This window comes from Antechinus flavipes, chromosome X, assembly GCF_016432865.1.
Source record: "Antechinus flavipes isolate AdamAnt ecotype Samford, QLD, Australia chromosome X, AdamAnt_v2, whole genome shotgun sequence".
Lineage (NCBI taxonomy): Eukaryota > Metazoa > Chordata > Mammalia > Dasyuromorphia > Dasyuridae > Antechinus > Antechinus flavipes.
In genome coordinates, this window is record NC_067404.1 from 86,096,792 (window position 1) to 86,112,543 (window position 15,752).

Genomic DNA, 15,752 nt, shown 5'->3' on the forward strand with positions numbered 1-15,752 from the left:
CAAATTTTTCTCCTCGCCTTTCCTAGACAGGAAGTAATCCAATTAAAACATGTGAAATCCTTCTAAACTCTTTCCACATTTATCATGCTGCATAATAGAAATTAGATCCGAAAAGAAAAAAGGGAGAGAAATCAAGCAAACCACAGGAAGGGTGAAAATCCTGTGTTGTGATCCACATTCAGTCCCCATAGTTTCTCTGGATGCAGATGGCTCTGTCCATTACAAGCCTATTGGATGTCTTCCCTTTACTTTTCAGAGGGAGCCAGCCTATGTATCATTACTCCTACAGATGTGCACAAGGGGACACTCTGGGTTTGTTGTTCATAAATGACAGTATGTCCTTTCAAACAAATCACAGAGTCGGTTCTAGGTTTCAGGCCTAGAAGTGAACAAAAGAAAAAACAACTCTTTCTCCATCTTCAGCCTAAGGACCACTCTTTGCAGTGATTCTTCTTGGCTGCTAAGGAATAGACAGCCTTGTTAGCTAGTTAGCAAAAGCTTTCCAATTAATCTGGAGAGACCATGTTAGTTGGCAATGCTCTGAATCATAGGCCCTTGTTAAGCAGGCAGCATTTTTTGTAAAAACTATGAGAAGTTTGTAGAGAGAACTTTCCTGCCACCCTCTGACCCCATGCTCCTGTCCTCTCTCTCTCTGTCTGTCTTTCTGTCTCTTTGTCTCAAGGAATTCATGTAGCAGGGAAACTGAGCCACATGTGGAAAGTGAGTGGATGACCATCAGTTGGGGAATGGCTAAATAAGGCATGGTATATGAAAGTAATGGAATAATATTGTTTTATATGAAATGATGAACGAACTGATTGTAGAAAAGTCTGGAAAGATTTATGCCAACTGATGCTGACAGGAACAAGCAGGACCACGAATAAATTGTACACAATAACATTCATGTGATGAAAGGCTGGGTTCTTTTCAGTAGTTCAGTGATCCAAGGTAATCCCAATAAATTTTGTATTAAAAAAAATCTGCATCCAGAAAGAGAAACTATGAAGAGAGAATGAAAAGCACTACATGTTATGGTCACTTTTTTTTCTGTTTTTTTTTTCCTTTTCCTCTGATTTGTCTCTTCCAATATGATTCATAAAGAATTGTGTTAATATTAAGTTAATTAAGTTATTAATTAAGTAATTAAATAATTAAGTTAATATACATGAATATACAGAAAAACTTGGTACACAAGGTTTTGCAAGGATGAATGTGGAAAACTACCTTTGCATATATTCTGAAAAATAAAAAAATACTATTATTAAAATACTTAAAATAGCACATGGGATGTTCACTTTTTTGGCCAACCCTTGGAGTTGGTTTGCTGTCCTTTTTATTATTAAGCTTACCTGTTGTTCCGACTTTGGACAGCACATGTGCGACAAAGACCGTGTTATATTTTTAAATGGCAATTAATTCAAGAAAAAGGATTAATTTGATGCCTATGATTTGCCAGGCTCTTCACTTACCTCTAGGAACACAAGGACAAAAATGAAACCATCTCTGTTTTCAAGGATTTGATATATAAATGCATATTATCTATAGTTATCTCTGTTTGTCTTTCTGTCCTATTGTGTGTCTCTCTCCTGTTTCTCGCTTTCTCTCTCTCTCTCTCTCTCTCTCTCTCTCTCTCTCTCTCTGTTTCTTTCTGTATGTCTCTCCCCACATCTCTCTGTGTCTCTGTCTTTCACTCCCTCTGTCTCTGTCTCTCCCTTGGTCTCTCTCTGACTATCTCCGTCTCTTTGTGTCTATCTCTGTCTCCTATCTCTCTTTCTCTGTCTCTCCCTGTCACCCTCTCTGTCTATATGTCTCTGTCTCTCTGTGTCTGTCTGTCTTTCTCTGTGTTTGAGTGTCTCTGTCTCTCTCTCTCTCTCTCTCTCTCTCTCTCTCTCTCTCTCTCTCTCTCTCTCTCTCTTCCTCCCTCGCCCCCTCTCCCTCTCCTTCTTCTTCTCCCTTCCCCTCTACCTCTCTTTTTTCTTCCATCCCTCCTTCCCTCTCCTTTTCAGGAGAGGGAGGAGGAAATTTTGAGGACAATCAGGTTTTTCAGGACATTGCCTAATCACAGATTTTAAGGTGAGAGGGATGATGGAAGTGATCTGGTAGCACCTCCTATTTTTTTCAAAGTAATAAATGAAGTAACTTGAGGTCTAGAGAAAGTAAATGGTTGACTCAAGTCACTTGGTAGAAGATGGTAGAGCCAGGATTCAAATGCATGTGTTCTGATGCCTCATCCAGGGTCCATTAAGAATGTAATTCCACACTGCGTGAGCATTGGCTTATTAAATTAATCTATTTCATTACTTTCTAATTAGTTACCAATTAATCATATTAATTTAACTTTCAATTGAGCAATTAATTAATTGATCAGTTAAATTCCCATCAAGCCAAAATATTTTTCACTTATTTATTCATTGAATTTATTAATTAAATTTATTAGCTAACAATTAAGATAATAGACATCTCAATTTATTATTAATTTTATCAGTAATTACTTAATTTTATGATTTTTTTTATTAATGTATGGTTAATTTATTTTGTATTTTCTGTTTATTTGACACACATTAAGAGAAAAAAATTCAAAGCAAAAAGGAAAAACCATGGGAGAGATACATTAATTAATTAATTACTGTTTAATAATAAATTTATTGTTTTATTTCATTAGTTTCAGATGATTAACAACCAATTAGTTTTATTATTTACCACTTATTTTATTAATCTATCTATTTATCAATTAATCACTCAATTACATTGCCCATCAATCCAAAAATAATTTTCATTTATTTATTAATTTAATTTATTAATCAGTGAACTTTATTAACTAGTAGTTAATTTAATACACTTATCGATTTCTCAATGATTTCTTTTATCAGTAATTAATTAATTTCATGATTAATTTTTATTAATTTTTGTTTATTAATTTTTCTTTTTTTGTTTATTTAACAAATATTCTTTATGACTGATTTTGGGAGAGAAAAATCAGAGCAAAAGGGAAAAACCATGGGAGAGAGAAAATCACAGACAAAGCAAGTGAACAAAGCACATGGTCACATGGTGATTTCCATCGAGTCTCCTTAGTTCTTATTCTGGATGCAGATTGCATTTTCTGTCCAAACTCTTTTGGGATTGCCTTGGATCACTGATCCCCTGTGAGGAACCAAGTTTTTTATAGTTGATCATCACACATTTTTACTGTTATTGGATACAATGCATTTCTGCTTCTGCTTGTTGCACTCAGCATCAGTTCATATCATCCTTTCCAGGCTTAAGATCAGCTTGTTCATTATTTGTAATAGAACAATCATATTCCATAACCTACATATACCACAACGGGGACAGCCACTCCCTAGTTGGTGGGCATCCACTCGTCGTCCAGTGTTGTGCTAACACCAAAACAGCTGCGACAAACGTCCTTGCACATGTGGGTCCTTTTCCCTCTATGATTTCCTTGGGACACAGACCAGGAAATGGCACTGAGGAGTCAAAGGGCATGTAGAATTTGATGGGCCTTAGGGCATAGTTCCAGATGGCTCTCTAGAATGGTTGGATCATTCTACAACTCCACCAACAACGCATCAGTAATCCAGTTTTCCCACATCCCCTCCAACATTTATCATTATCTTTTCCTGTCATCTTAACCAATCTGACAAGTGTGAGGTGATAGCTCAGAGTTGTTTTAATTCACATTTCTCTAATCAATCTTGATTTAGAGTACTTTCCTGCCACCCTCGCGCCCCATGCTCCTGTCTTTCTCTATTTGTCTGTCTGTCTCTTTCCCTCTGATTCAGGGTCTGTATCTCAAGGAAATCATGAAGGAAGGAAAAGGAGTCACATGTGGAAAGTGAGTGGATGCCCATCAGATTGGAGAAGGCAAAATAAAGTATGGTTTATGAAAGTAGTAGAATAATATTGTTCTATATCAAATGATGAACGAGCTGATTGAAGAATGGTCTGGAAAGATTTACGCCAACTGATGCTGACAGGAACAAGCAGGACCACAAATAAATTGTACACGAGAAAATTCATCTTTATTATATTCGCTCGACCTATCCAAGAGCACTTACTCTTTTTCCAATTGGTTAGATCTGACTTTATTTGTGTGGGAAGTGTTTTATAGTTCTGCTCATGTAGTTCCTGACTTTCCCTTGGCAGATAGATAGCCCAATATTTTATACTTTCAGCAGGACCTGAGGGGAAAACACAAGAGTAGCATCAAACGCGTGACCTGCCAATTATGGAGCTTATACTTCTGTTTTGGGAGATGAGACTAGGCATATGAAACAGAATCAAAACATCCTTGGGTTATTAAAATGTTTTAAATGTAAATTTAACAAAATTTCCTAGTTGTCCATCAACCCCTGGAAATACTTGATGTTGCAGAAATTCAGAAATTTGTTTGGGTAAGTTGCGGAGCTATTTCATGTAACAAATGTCAAACCTGTGTAACCTGAGGTGGACGTCTATGTCACAGTTGCTCCATGTCTTAGACCACTCTGGTCTCCCAAATCTATTTCATATTTCTGAATCATATTCTCACGTCACTCGGTGCCTTTAACATCACTTCATAGAACTTGACAACTTGAAGGACTTGTGTGAGTTCTGGTTTTGCCCTTCTAGCTTTAGAAATAATAAGCTGCCTGCAATTTTTATTCAACTTCTCTTCGTGCTAGAAGTAGTCCTCTTCAAGGCAAACCTTTGCACTAGACCATTTTTGCTCACTGAAAACAGGATTCTCTAAAAAGAGTTAGGTTTGATTTTTAGAAAAGAACTTAGAAAGGGGCAAGAGGAACCATTACTTTCTTATGTATATTATATCTAAAACCTTTCATTTATGTTAGACTGCCTTGAGGAATCCCTCCTTTTTTCCTCTTCCATGTAACAAATGAAAAAAAAAAACAATGGATCTTGACAAAAATAAAATTCTTTTTTTTTTTCTTAAATAGAGCCCACCATGGACCGCTTGCTCTTCCTTAGCACAAATCCGGGCGGGGAGTCCTGTGAGAAGGAAGCCCTTTGATTTGCTCAGATTTCTTCCATTTGTAATTGCTGTGAACTTCTGTGGTTATTTGCTGTAAGCATCACAGCTGTGACTGTTCTTATTGATGCTGGGGAGACCCTCTCTTTGGATGGATCCACTGAGTCCTAGGAATCTTCTTTTGTTCCATTTTCCCCTTGGAGTGTGCTGAAAGCTTCGTAGGTGAGTTTCCATTTCATTATTATGATGTTTGGGGAGGTGCTCCTTTTCCCTTCTTTCTCTCTATTGTAATAAATCTCCATGGTATCTCATTGATCCCATTTTAGCTTCCTTTTCTCCTTTTCCCAATACCATCCTTTTCAACCCATTAATGTTTTGTTTTTTGATATCATGACTTCAGAAGCAATTTCTATCCCCTCCCCCCATCTTCTTCTGACCTCAGAAAAGAGAGTTCTCAAGAACCACAAGTATCATTTTCTCATCTGGGGATGGAAATCATTTCACCTTGAATTACTATGTTTTCATTTTCTTTCCTGTTTGCTTTCTAGCCTTGTTTAAAGATAGTGTTTCTGTTTAAGTTCTGGTGTTTTCCAGAGGAATGAATCATAGTCCCTTTGTCCATCGAAGCTCTCTCTGAACCATGAAGGATGATGGGTCCCTGGGCTTTGGATTTTTGGTTGTCAACCCAGGTCCTTTGCCTTGGGGAATATGGTATTGCAGGGCTCCCACCCTTTGCTGTAGATGCTGCCCTATCCTGGGTAACCCTGACTGTCGTTCCTCGATTCTTGGGTTGATGTTTTCCTTTCTGGGAACTTGCAGTACTTTTTATCCTTGAGGTCATAATTCTGGAGTTTTAGGGCCTTCTTTCTGGAATCTCTTTCCAGATGGGATAGATGGAGACTTTGTTTTTAAGGAAGGGCATTTATTTTGAAAGGATTTTTTCAATGAACCAAGTATTTATTTTCTCTAAAATATACTTATTTCACCTTAGGAAGTAGTTCCCAACTTCAAGAATCCCCAAACACTCCAGACACTGTAGAATATATGGTATTTCACATGAATTAAAATGGTATGTCCAGGGAAATAAAAAGAAGAAATCAAAATAAGTTTCTGCAAGCAAAGAAAAAAATTAACAAGTTAAAATATGACAAAAGTCCAATTGAGAAACAGACATTTTCAGATTTATAAAACAACTGCCCCAAGAGGGCATTGTGAACATTTGAAATCTATATTACTGCTAGCCTGTGATTTAACAGAAAGTCAGAGAAAAAGCCTCAGTGTCAGATCCCCTTTGTAATCTGGAGAGCAAGGGCCATGTCATGTAATTTTAATTTTTCAACAGAAATAATCTCTTTTTCTATACTTTGAGGATTGCTGATTTCATTAATGCTAGAATTCTCCCTGCTCTATGTCTTTTAATCGGCAGCCTGCTTTTTCATGTTGTATGTTTCTAGAAGGGGCAGAGCTTCTTGGCATCAGAACACATGCTTTTGAATCCTCCTGGTTCTGATGTTAAACACTAATTCAATTAATTAAGAGAAGTAATCAATTACTGACAAAATTCACATTTAATATATTGATACATGATAGATAAAGTATGGAATGTGTTATATTAGTGAAGAATTTAATTAAGTGACACATTGATAAATAAATCAAATCAATAAGAACATTAACAAATGTAATAATTAACTAATTAAGTTGCTTATTAATTAGAATTATTAAAAATTAATGAAATAAATGAATAGAAAATTGATAGAAAACACAAATCCACAAATACCTTGACTCTCTTTGTCTCTCATACTGTCTCTGTCTTTCTTATTTCCTTCCTGATTCTTTTCCTATATCTCTCTGTCTTGTCTCTGTTTTTCTATCCCTGATTCTTCTTCTCTTTTTCACTCTTTTTAAATCTTGCTCTTTCTTTCTCTGTTCCTTTCTGTATCTCTTTGTCTCCATCTATCATATGTTTTTCTCTCTCGTTCCAAATTTCTCTAAGATTCCCTGACTTTGTTTCATTCTTATTGTTCACACGCTCTTTGGCTCTCTTTTGCTCGCACTCTCTCGGGATCTCTTTTTCTCCCTCTCCCCCTCATATTTTTCTTTTTTCCCTCGGTCTGTTTTTGTCTGTCTGTCTCTCTGAGTCATTCTCTGTCTCTGTCTCTTTCTTTCTCCATCTCTGTCTCTCTGTCCCGCTCCCTCCCCCCTCTCCCTTCTTTCTTTCTATTTGTGGACTTCAGAGGAATGAAGCCTCCCTTTTCTAGTTATCCCTTCTATTTATTCTTGATTTCCAGCCTACATCTGCCATCTTGAGCATCCTTGTGAAAGGGAGGAAGGAAGAATTGGAGGCTAACATTGGTGTTTGTCTGGAAGGTTGCTCCAAGCTCGGGCCTAGAGATGGGAGGGGGACGAGGAAATGCTAGTCAAATGCCTGGCTAGAGCTTTGCGCATGCTCCAGAACTGAGGCTCCTTAGCAAGTAACCACAGCACCTCCTTCCAGCCCCTGTTCCTTTATAGGCAGGTGTGGGGGTGACTGCCTCGTGAGCCCTTTCTCAGGACCCTCATGATGACTGTTGTTGGCTAGGTGCAGGAATTTGTGAATGGTGTGCATGGGGGCGGCCTTTGAGATTCAAGATGAAGGAGCCTCTTCCTCAGGATCTACCCTGTTAGGGAAGGATAGCTTTCCCCTCCCCCAGTCTTCCTCTCCTCCCCCCATCCTTCCCCTCTCTCCAGCCTGTGGAGAAATTGAGCCTCCTCCCTGTGCTGGGGAGGAGCCCCTTCATCTCCTGCGGCCTCAGCTTCTTGCTGGAGTGGGACTCCTTGGCTTCCTAGGTCTGTCTCAGGTCTAGAGTAATGAACCCGGGTAACTGCCCCTCCACCCGCTCCTCTAATGTCTATAAAGTGCTGGGCAAATTGTAAAAGTGGGCTAAAAGGAAGGGTGGACGTGATTTAGTATTTGAATGTTGTCCACCTCATTTCATTGCAAATTCTTTGAAGGCAGAGACTGCATCCCCTGGGGCTGCCTTGGAGGAGGCCCTGAATAAAGGTTTATTGAATTGTTTTGAAAGGCCATTTCCCCCGATCTATTAAGTGTAGTAGAGAATGGGTGGAGTTTTGTACTTGGAGTTTGGAAGCGCCACTTTCAAATTGTGCTTTGGATAATAATCTTTTGATGCTTGACAGGTCACTCTGTCTGGCTTCAATTTTTGTCTTTGTCTTTTTTTTTTCTTTGTAAAATTGGGATCGTCACAGCGTCTACCTTGCCCCGATTTCTGTGAGGATCAATGGGATGATAGATGTCAAGCCCTTTGCAAACCTTAAAACGCTTTGCTTTTTGTCCCAAAAATCTTAGTTCCGTTGTTGTTGTTGTTTCAAGTATTAATAATTTAGGAAACTGGAGCATGAGTAGAGAAGGATATGTTAAGAAGACATAATTGAGTTCAAATACTGCTTTCCATTTAGCTCTGTGACTCAAGTTACTTAATCTCTGTCCTCAGTTTCCTCATCTCTAAAATAAGGATAATAGCTCCTCTCTTCTAAGGTTGTTTTAAGGATCAGATGAAATAGCCTTGAAAGACCTTCGTGAATTTTATAGCATTTAATAAATGCTTGCTGTAATATTTGTTTTTCCTGACTTCCATCTTGTTAATCCCACTACCAAATTTCATGAAGTATGCATATTAAAAATGATGTATTTCTTTAGTTAGACTAGTGAAAATACTGGATACTACTAACCTGTGGGAGAATTTCAGTAGAATATGACTTGATATCCAGTTGTTACTGAACCATTTGCAATCTCTCAAAATTACAGAGTAGGGAAGAATCTCAGAGGTCATATAGTCCAGTGCATACCAGTTGAGTCAATTGAGACAAATAGAAGTTTAGTACTTTTTTGTTGTGATGCTTTAAAATTACCACAGAACTGAAATTAAGATAACCTGTGTTCCCCTTCCCCCTCCCCACCCCCAAACACATTCTGGCTTCTTGCAATGCTAGAATGTGTTGTCACTGTACTTGGCTGAGTTCACACATGTGTTGTAACCTATAGTTCCTTGTCACTTTTCTAACAGTCTTCTGCTGCTGAACTTTGTTTCCTAACAGTAATTAAATTTTCTGCCAGCGCTTTTAATATGTGAATCACTTTAGCCATTTTGTGGTTTGGCAAAATATTGGTCCCGACCACAAGGGCAGGAATTCTTGCTTCCAAAGTTTCTTCCTTTCTTGGTACCAAAGTTTGAAGTCCAATCACTATAGTTGGCAAAGAACTGTGGCTTTTACTATGTCCAAAGGTGCTACTACATCCTCCATTGCCTAGTTATCATAGTTATTACCAAAAAGTCTGTCCTGTTTTATGTCACCCTGGTCACCATGTCCAAAGTCTCTGTTTCTTTCATAGTAACCACAGCCACTTCCTTCATATCACTATCATTGCAAATGCATTCATATCCTCCAACATCATGACTGCTATCAAAACCACCCATGAAGTTTCCACCCACTGCTAGTTATTATTTACACCAAGGTAACTTCCATGGCCATCACCAAAATTTCTAGAAGCACTACAATGTCTGACTAAACAAAGCATTGACCATATTTACTTAGACAAGACTTCCCGTACTGTACAATTGTAGTCATTCTCAGTATTGTATTTTTGAGTAATAGTCTTGTCCACAAAATCACGGTCATTAAAAGTGACAAAAGCAAAACCTCTTTTTTTTGTCACTTCCTTGATCCAAAATGATCTCGATCACTTCATTCTTTTCATACTGTTAGGTCTTTTAAGTGATACTTGTCTATGTCTTTCTTAATATTAGCTACAGACATTAGTTACAAAATAGCTACAGATTTCTTTTTGCAGTGAAATGGGTACCTGGTCTTGGAGGATCTTCTCTAGACACATCTATTTGATTTAAATAATTTAAATTTAATAAATTAAATTTAAAAAATTAAATAAAATATTAGCAAAGAGATTACGCAATTCATCATCAGGATAATAAACTATGACCACGTTGGATTCATGCCAAAAATGTAGAGCTAGTTGAATAAAAGGAAAACTATAACCATAATCGACTATATCAGTAATGAAAATATCACATGATAATCTCACTAGGTGCAGAAAAAGCTTCTGACAAAATATAGCACCTATTCCTATTAGAAGCGCTAGAGAGCATAGGGATAAAGGAAGCTTTCCTTAAAAGAATAAGCAGTATCTATTTAAAATCAGCAGCAAATATTTGTAAAGGAGAGAAGCTGGACACATTCCCAGTAAGATCAGGGGTGAAACAGAAATGTCTCTTAGCACCACTATTATTTAATATTATACTAAATATGTTGACTTTAGCAATGAGAAAAAAAGAAATGAAAGGAATTGGAATAGGCAACAAAGAAATAAAACTATGACTCTTTGCAGATGATATGATGATGCACTCAGAGAATCCTAGAAAATCATTCAAAAATCTACTGGAAACAATTAACAGCTCTAACAAAGTTGCTGGATATAAAATAAATGCACAGAAATGATCAGCATTCATCTATTTTTGGCAAGTTAGAAAGAGCAATCCCATGTAAAATAATTGTAGACAAAATAAAATAATTGGGTGTCTACCTACCAACATAAACCCAAGAATTATTTGGACAGAATTACAAAATGCTTTCCACATAAATAAAGTCAGATATAAACAGTTCAGAAATATCAATTGTTCATAGGTAGGCTGAGCCAATATATTAAAAACGGAAAATTATGAAGTGAGTTTGGTAGAAGAAACTGCTTTAAATTATACATAATGAAAGTTATTTATTTAAAGGAGAAGTATCATCAACATTGTTTTCCCACAGTATTTCCAATTCTCGTTGTTTGAATTTCAGATTGGAAAATTATCTTTGCAATCCATGTCTCATGCACATTCCCCTTATTATATCATAATAATTAACTAATGGAAGTAACATATGATTATAAGAAATGAAGACCAAAATGGATTATTTAAAAATACAAATTATAGAATACTCTTTTATGATAGTGTGAGGTGAGCTATTTTAACTTTTGAGTTTTCTCAAATTGATCATGTCAAATAGAATTAATATTAAAACCATTAACTCAAAATAAATTAAAACGTTTTCTGAGGGTAACCCCTTATACTCATTATGCTGCTATTTTAATAGAAAGCAAAGATACCTATCAAAATCCATTCTTTTTACCATGCTTATTTGTTACACTTCTTAATCTCTTTTACGTGACTAAGAATAGATAGCTTTTTTATCCTATAGAAAAATTTGAATGGTTTATGATGATAATGTTACTCAAAAGTAAGACTAACATTTTTATTATAGGATATATTATAGAATAAAATAATACATAATATAATTAACTGTTTTAACTATGTAAAATTAAAATAGCTAATTATCATGAAAAGTAGAGTGTAGTTTATAGCATTTTATAGAGCATCTTATTCTTCTAATGTGCAGTATGACCTGTCTTCAAAAAGGCAGCTTGGTGACACAGTGGATAGACTCCTTGGCTTGTAATCAGGAGCATCCTGATTCAAATTTCGCCTCAGAAATTTAGCTATGTGATTTTGGACAAATCACTTAACCTTTGTCTGTCTCGCTTTGCTTAACTATAAAAGGGAGATTATAATATTTACTTCGAGCTTGTTTTGAGGTAAAATGGGATGATATTTGTAAAGTGCCTGACTCATAGAATATGCTAAATAAATGCTAGCAATGATAATAATGACAGTGATTTATCAACAACAGAGAGTGAATTATCTGAAGAATCAGTGTTTTGAATGTAACACTAACTTTAAGGTCCATGGAAAAATTAAGCTCAAGATCATTTTACATACATATGATTACAGAATATGAAATCCATGAAGACCTATTTGATTTCAGCTTCATATTTTTATGATGACAAAATGAACAAAACTTATTTGCTCAGTGGCATATGTATTAAAAGCATTTTCCAACAGTTTAGTGTAGCCTATTTCTTTATTTTATCTTTCTTGAAAAGTTGAATCTCGAAATATTTCATGGTTTTCTCTCTGTTGAGTACATTGTTATGTCAGAAAAAAATTTTTCAGGATCACTGAACATTTTGATTTAATTCCTTTTCACCTCCAGGATTTGTGAACACAGTTCTTTGTTTGTGGGTTAAAAAAAAAAGTTAAAGAAAACCTAGTAGCTCATTGTTATCATAATAGCCTCATATTAAAGGGAATTCAATATATACATTTATATCATCTTAAACACCTTAACATTGTAGTTAGTTCCTCGACTCTCTGGTTGAGTACTAGGGCACCAGAATGCTGTGTCATGCCAGTCCAAGATTTTAGCTTCAGCAGCAGAGAGTATAAAAGTGGGTATAGAGTCTTATTCTTTTGTAAGCTTATAGATCAGTTTGTGCAAGACCATGGCAGCTGCTGGAGAAGGGACTGTTGAATGGATACATTAGGAATTAGTTTCAGGAGGCTATGAGGAATGGAGAAAATGTGTATAATTTTCCATCTTGTTTGTTACAAGACTTAGGAGTGACTGTCACTTAACCCAATTGCCTCAGAAAAAAAAGAAATTGTGGAAAGGAGCAATCATAAAGTAGATATGCAAAATCAGTACATATAATTAAAAGCAACATAGTTTAATAGAAATTCAACCTCAGTGTAGATGTCTTTTTTTTTTTAAATAACTTTTTATTGACAGAATCCATGCCAAGGTAATTTTTTACAGCATTATCCCTTGCACTCACTTCTGTTCCGATTTTTCCCCTCCCTCCCTCCACCCCCTCCCCCAGATGGCAAGCAGGCCTTTACATGTTGAATAGGTTACAGTATATCCTAGATACAATATATGTGTGTAGAACCGAACAGTTTTCTTGTTGCACAGGGAGAATTGGATTCAGAAGGTATAAATAACCCGGGAAGAAAAACAAACATGCAAGCAGTTTATATTCATTTCCCAGTGTTCTTTCTTTGGGGGTAGCTGCTTCTGTCTATCCTTGATCAATTGAAACTGAATTAGCTCTCTTTATCGAAGAGATCTACTTCCATCAGAATACATCCTCATACAGTATCGTTGTTGAGGTATATAATGATCTCCTGGTTCTGCTCATTTCACTCAGCATCAGTTCATGTAAGTCTCACCAGTCCTCTCTGTATTCATCCTGCTGGTCATTCCTTACAGAAAAATAATATTCCATAACGTTCATATACCGCAGTTTACTCAACCATTCTCCAATTGATGGGCATCCATTCATTTTTCAGCTTCTAGACACTACTAACAGGGCTGCCACAAACATTTTGGCACATACAGGTTCCTTTCTCTTCTTTAGTATCTCTTTGGGGTATAAGCCCAGTAGAAACACTGCTGGATCAAAGGGTATGCACAGTTTGATAATTTTTTGAGCATAGTTCCAAATTGCTCTCCAGAATGACAATTCCACCCACAATGTATCAGTGTCCCTGTTTTCCCACATCCCCTCCAACATTCCGCATTATCTTTCCCTGTCATTCTAGCCAATCTGACAGGTGTGTAGTGGTATCTCAGAGTTGTCTTAATTTGCATTTCTCTGATTAATAATGATCTGGAGCATATTTTCATATGGCTATAATAGTTTCAATTTCTTCATCTGAGAATTGTCTGCTCATATCCTTTGACCATTTACCAATTGGAGAATGGTTTGATTTCTTATAGATTAGAATCAATTCTCTATATATTTTGGAAATGAGGCCTTTATCAGAATCTTTGACTGTAAAAATGTTTTCCCAGTTTGTTGCTTTCCTTCTAATCTTGTCTGCATTTGTTTTGTTTGTACAAAAACTTTTCAATTTGATATAATCAAAATTTTCTATTTTGTGGTCAATAGTGATCTCTAGTTCTTCTTTGGTCATAACTTCCTCCCTCTTCCACAGGTCTGAGAGGTAAACTATCCTATGCTCTTCCAATTTATTTATAATCTCATTCTTTATGCCTAGGTCATGAACTCATTTTGACCTTATCTTGGTGTACAGTGTTAAGTGTGGGTCAATGCCTAGTTTCTGCCATACTAATTTCCAATTTTCCCAGCAATTTTTGTCAAATAATGCATTCTTATCCCAAAAATTGGGGTCTTTGGGTTTGTCAAACACTGTATTATTAAAGTTATTGGCTGTTTTGTCCTTTGAACCTAACCTATTCCATTGATCAACTAGTCTATTTCTTAGCCATTACCAGATGGTTTTAGTAACTGCTGCTTTATAATATAATTTTAAATCTGGTACAGCTAGGCCTCCTTCATTTGATTTTTTTCATTAATTCCTCAGTGTAGATGTCTTGTCAAACATGGGACAGAGTGGAAAGCAGAGAATCAGAAGAGAGAAGTGTTACAAATATCTAATAGGAGGAGGGAGTGATACTATCAGAAGCTGTAGAGAGGTCAAGAGGCATGTGGATTTAAGGAAAAAACCTTCAGATTTGGAATTACATAATTGAGAACTTTGGAAAAGATTCTTTCACTTGAATGATGAAATGAGAAGCCAATCTGTAGAGAGTTTTAAAAAGAATTAAAAGTATAGGCACCTATTGTATATGATCTTTGTATGGATTTTAGACATGAAAGGGAGATCATTGGATAGGTTTTTTTTAAAGATGAGGGAGATGTGGCAACATTTGAAGGTATCATAGAAGCAGCCAGTAGATAGGAAGAAATTGAAAATTAGTGTAAAAATGAATCTGATAAAGGAGACATTCTGCTGGAGCAAATGGAATGAAATGGGATCACTTGTTTTATCTAGAATCCAGGTTAAGAGCTAGATATCCATAATTATAGTAAAAATGAATGAATTAAGGCTTTTTCTCCACTCAGTATGTGTTACTTTCTTTTTAGCTTTGTTTTAGAAATGTTTTTAGCTTTCTAATTCTCGTTGAAAAAACTTGTTCTACAAGCAATAAACTGGGAAAACATTTTTACAGCCAAAGGTTCTGATAAAGGCCTCATTTCCAAAATATATAGAGAATTGACTCTAATGTATAAGAAATCAAGCCATTCTCCAGTTGATAAATGGTGAAAGGATATGAACAGACAATTCTCAGACGATGCAATTGAAACTATTTCTAGCCATATGAAAAGATGCTCCAAGTCATTATTAATCAGAGAAATGCCAATTAAGACAACTCTGAGATACCACTAGTCACCTGTCAGACTGGCTAGAATGACAGGGAAAGATAATGTGGAATGTTGGAGGGGATGTGGGAAAACAGGGACACTGATACATTGTGGGTGGAATTGTGAATACAACCAGCCATTCTGGAGAGCGATTTGGAACTATGCTCAAAAAGTTATCAAACTGCGCATACCCTTTGATCCAGCAGTATTACTACTGGGTTTATACCCCAAAGAGATTTTTAAAGAAGGGAAAGGGACCCACATGTGCAAAAATGTTTGTGGCGGCCCTTTTTGTAATGGCCAGAAACTAGAAATTGAATGGATGCCCATCCATTGGAGAATGGCTGAATAAATTGTGGTATATGAATATTATGTGTTGGAATCTTTACAAACTGCTAACTCATTAGAGTTGATAGATTATTGATCTGATCTTACAAGAAGATGTTTTGGGCCAGAACCTGAAACAAGGTACTAAGGAGAACTAATTAATACAGTGCTTGTGTTTACACCTTTACTCATTGGAATTCACAAGTATGGGAGATTCACAAAGTAATCTTTGTAACTTTGTGAATTCACACCTCCCTTGAAGCTCTTAGGGCCAGAGAGCACGATGGGAGAAACCCATAATCCCTCTCTCTCTCATCGCACAATTCCTCT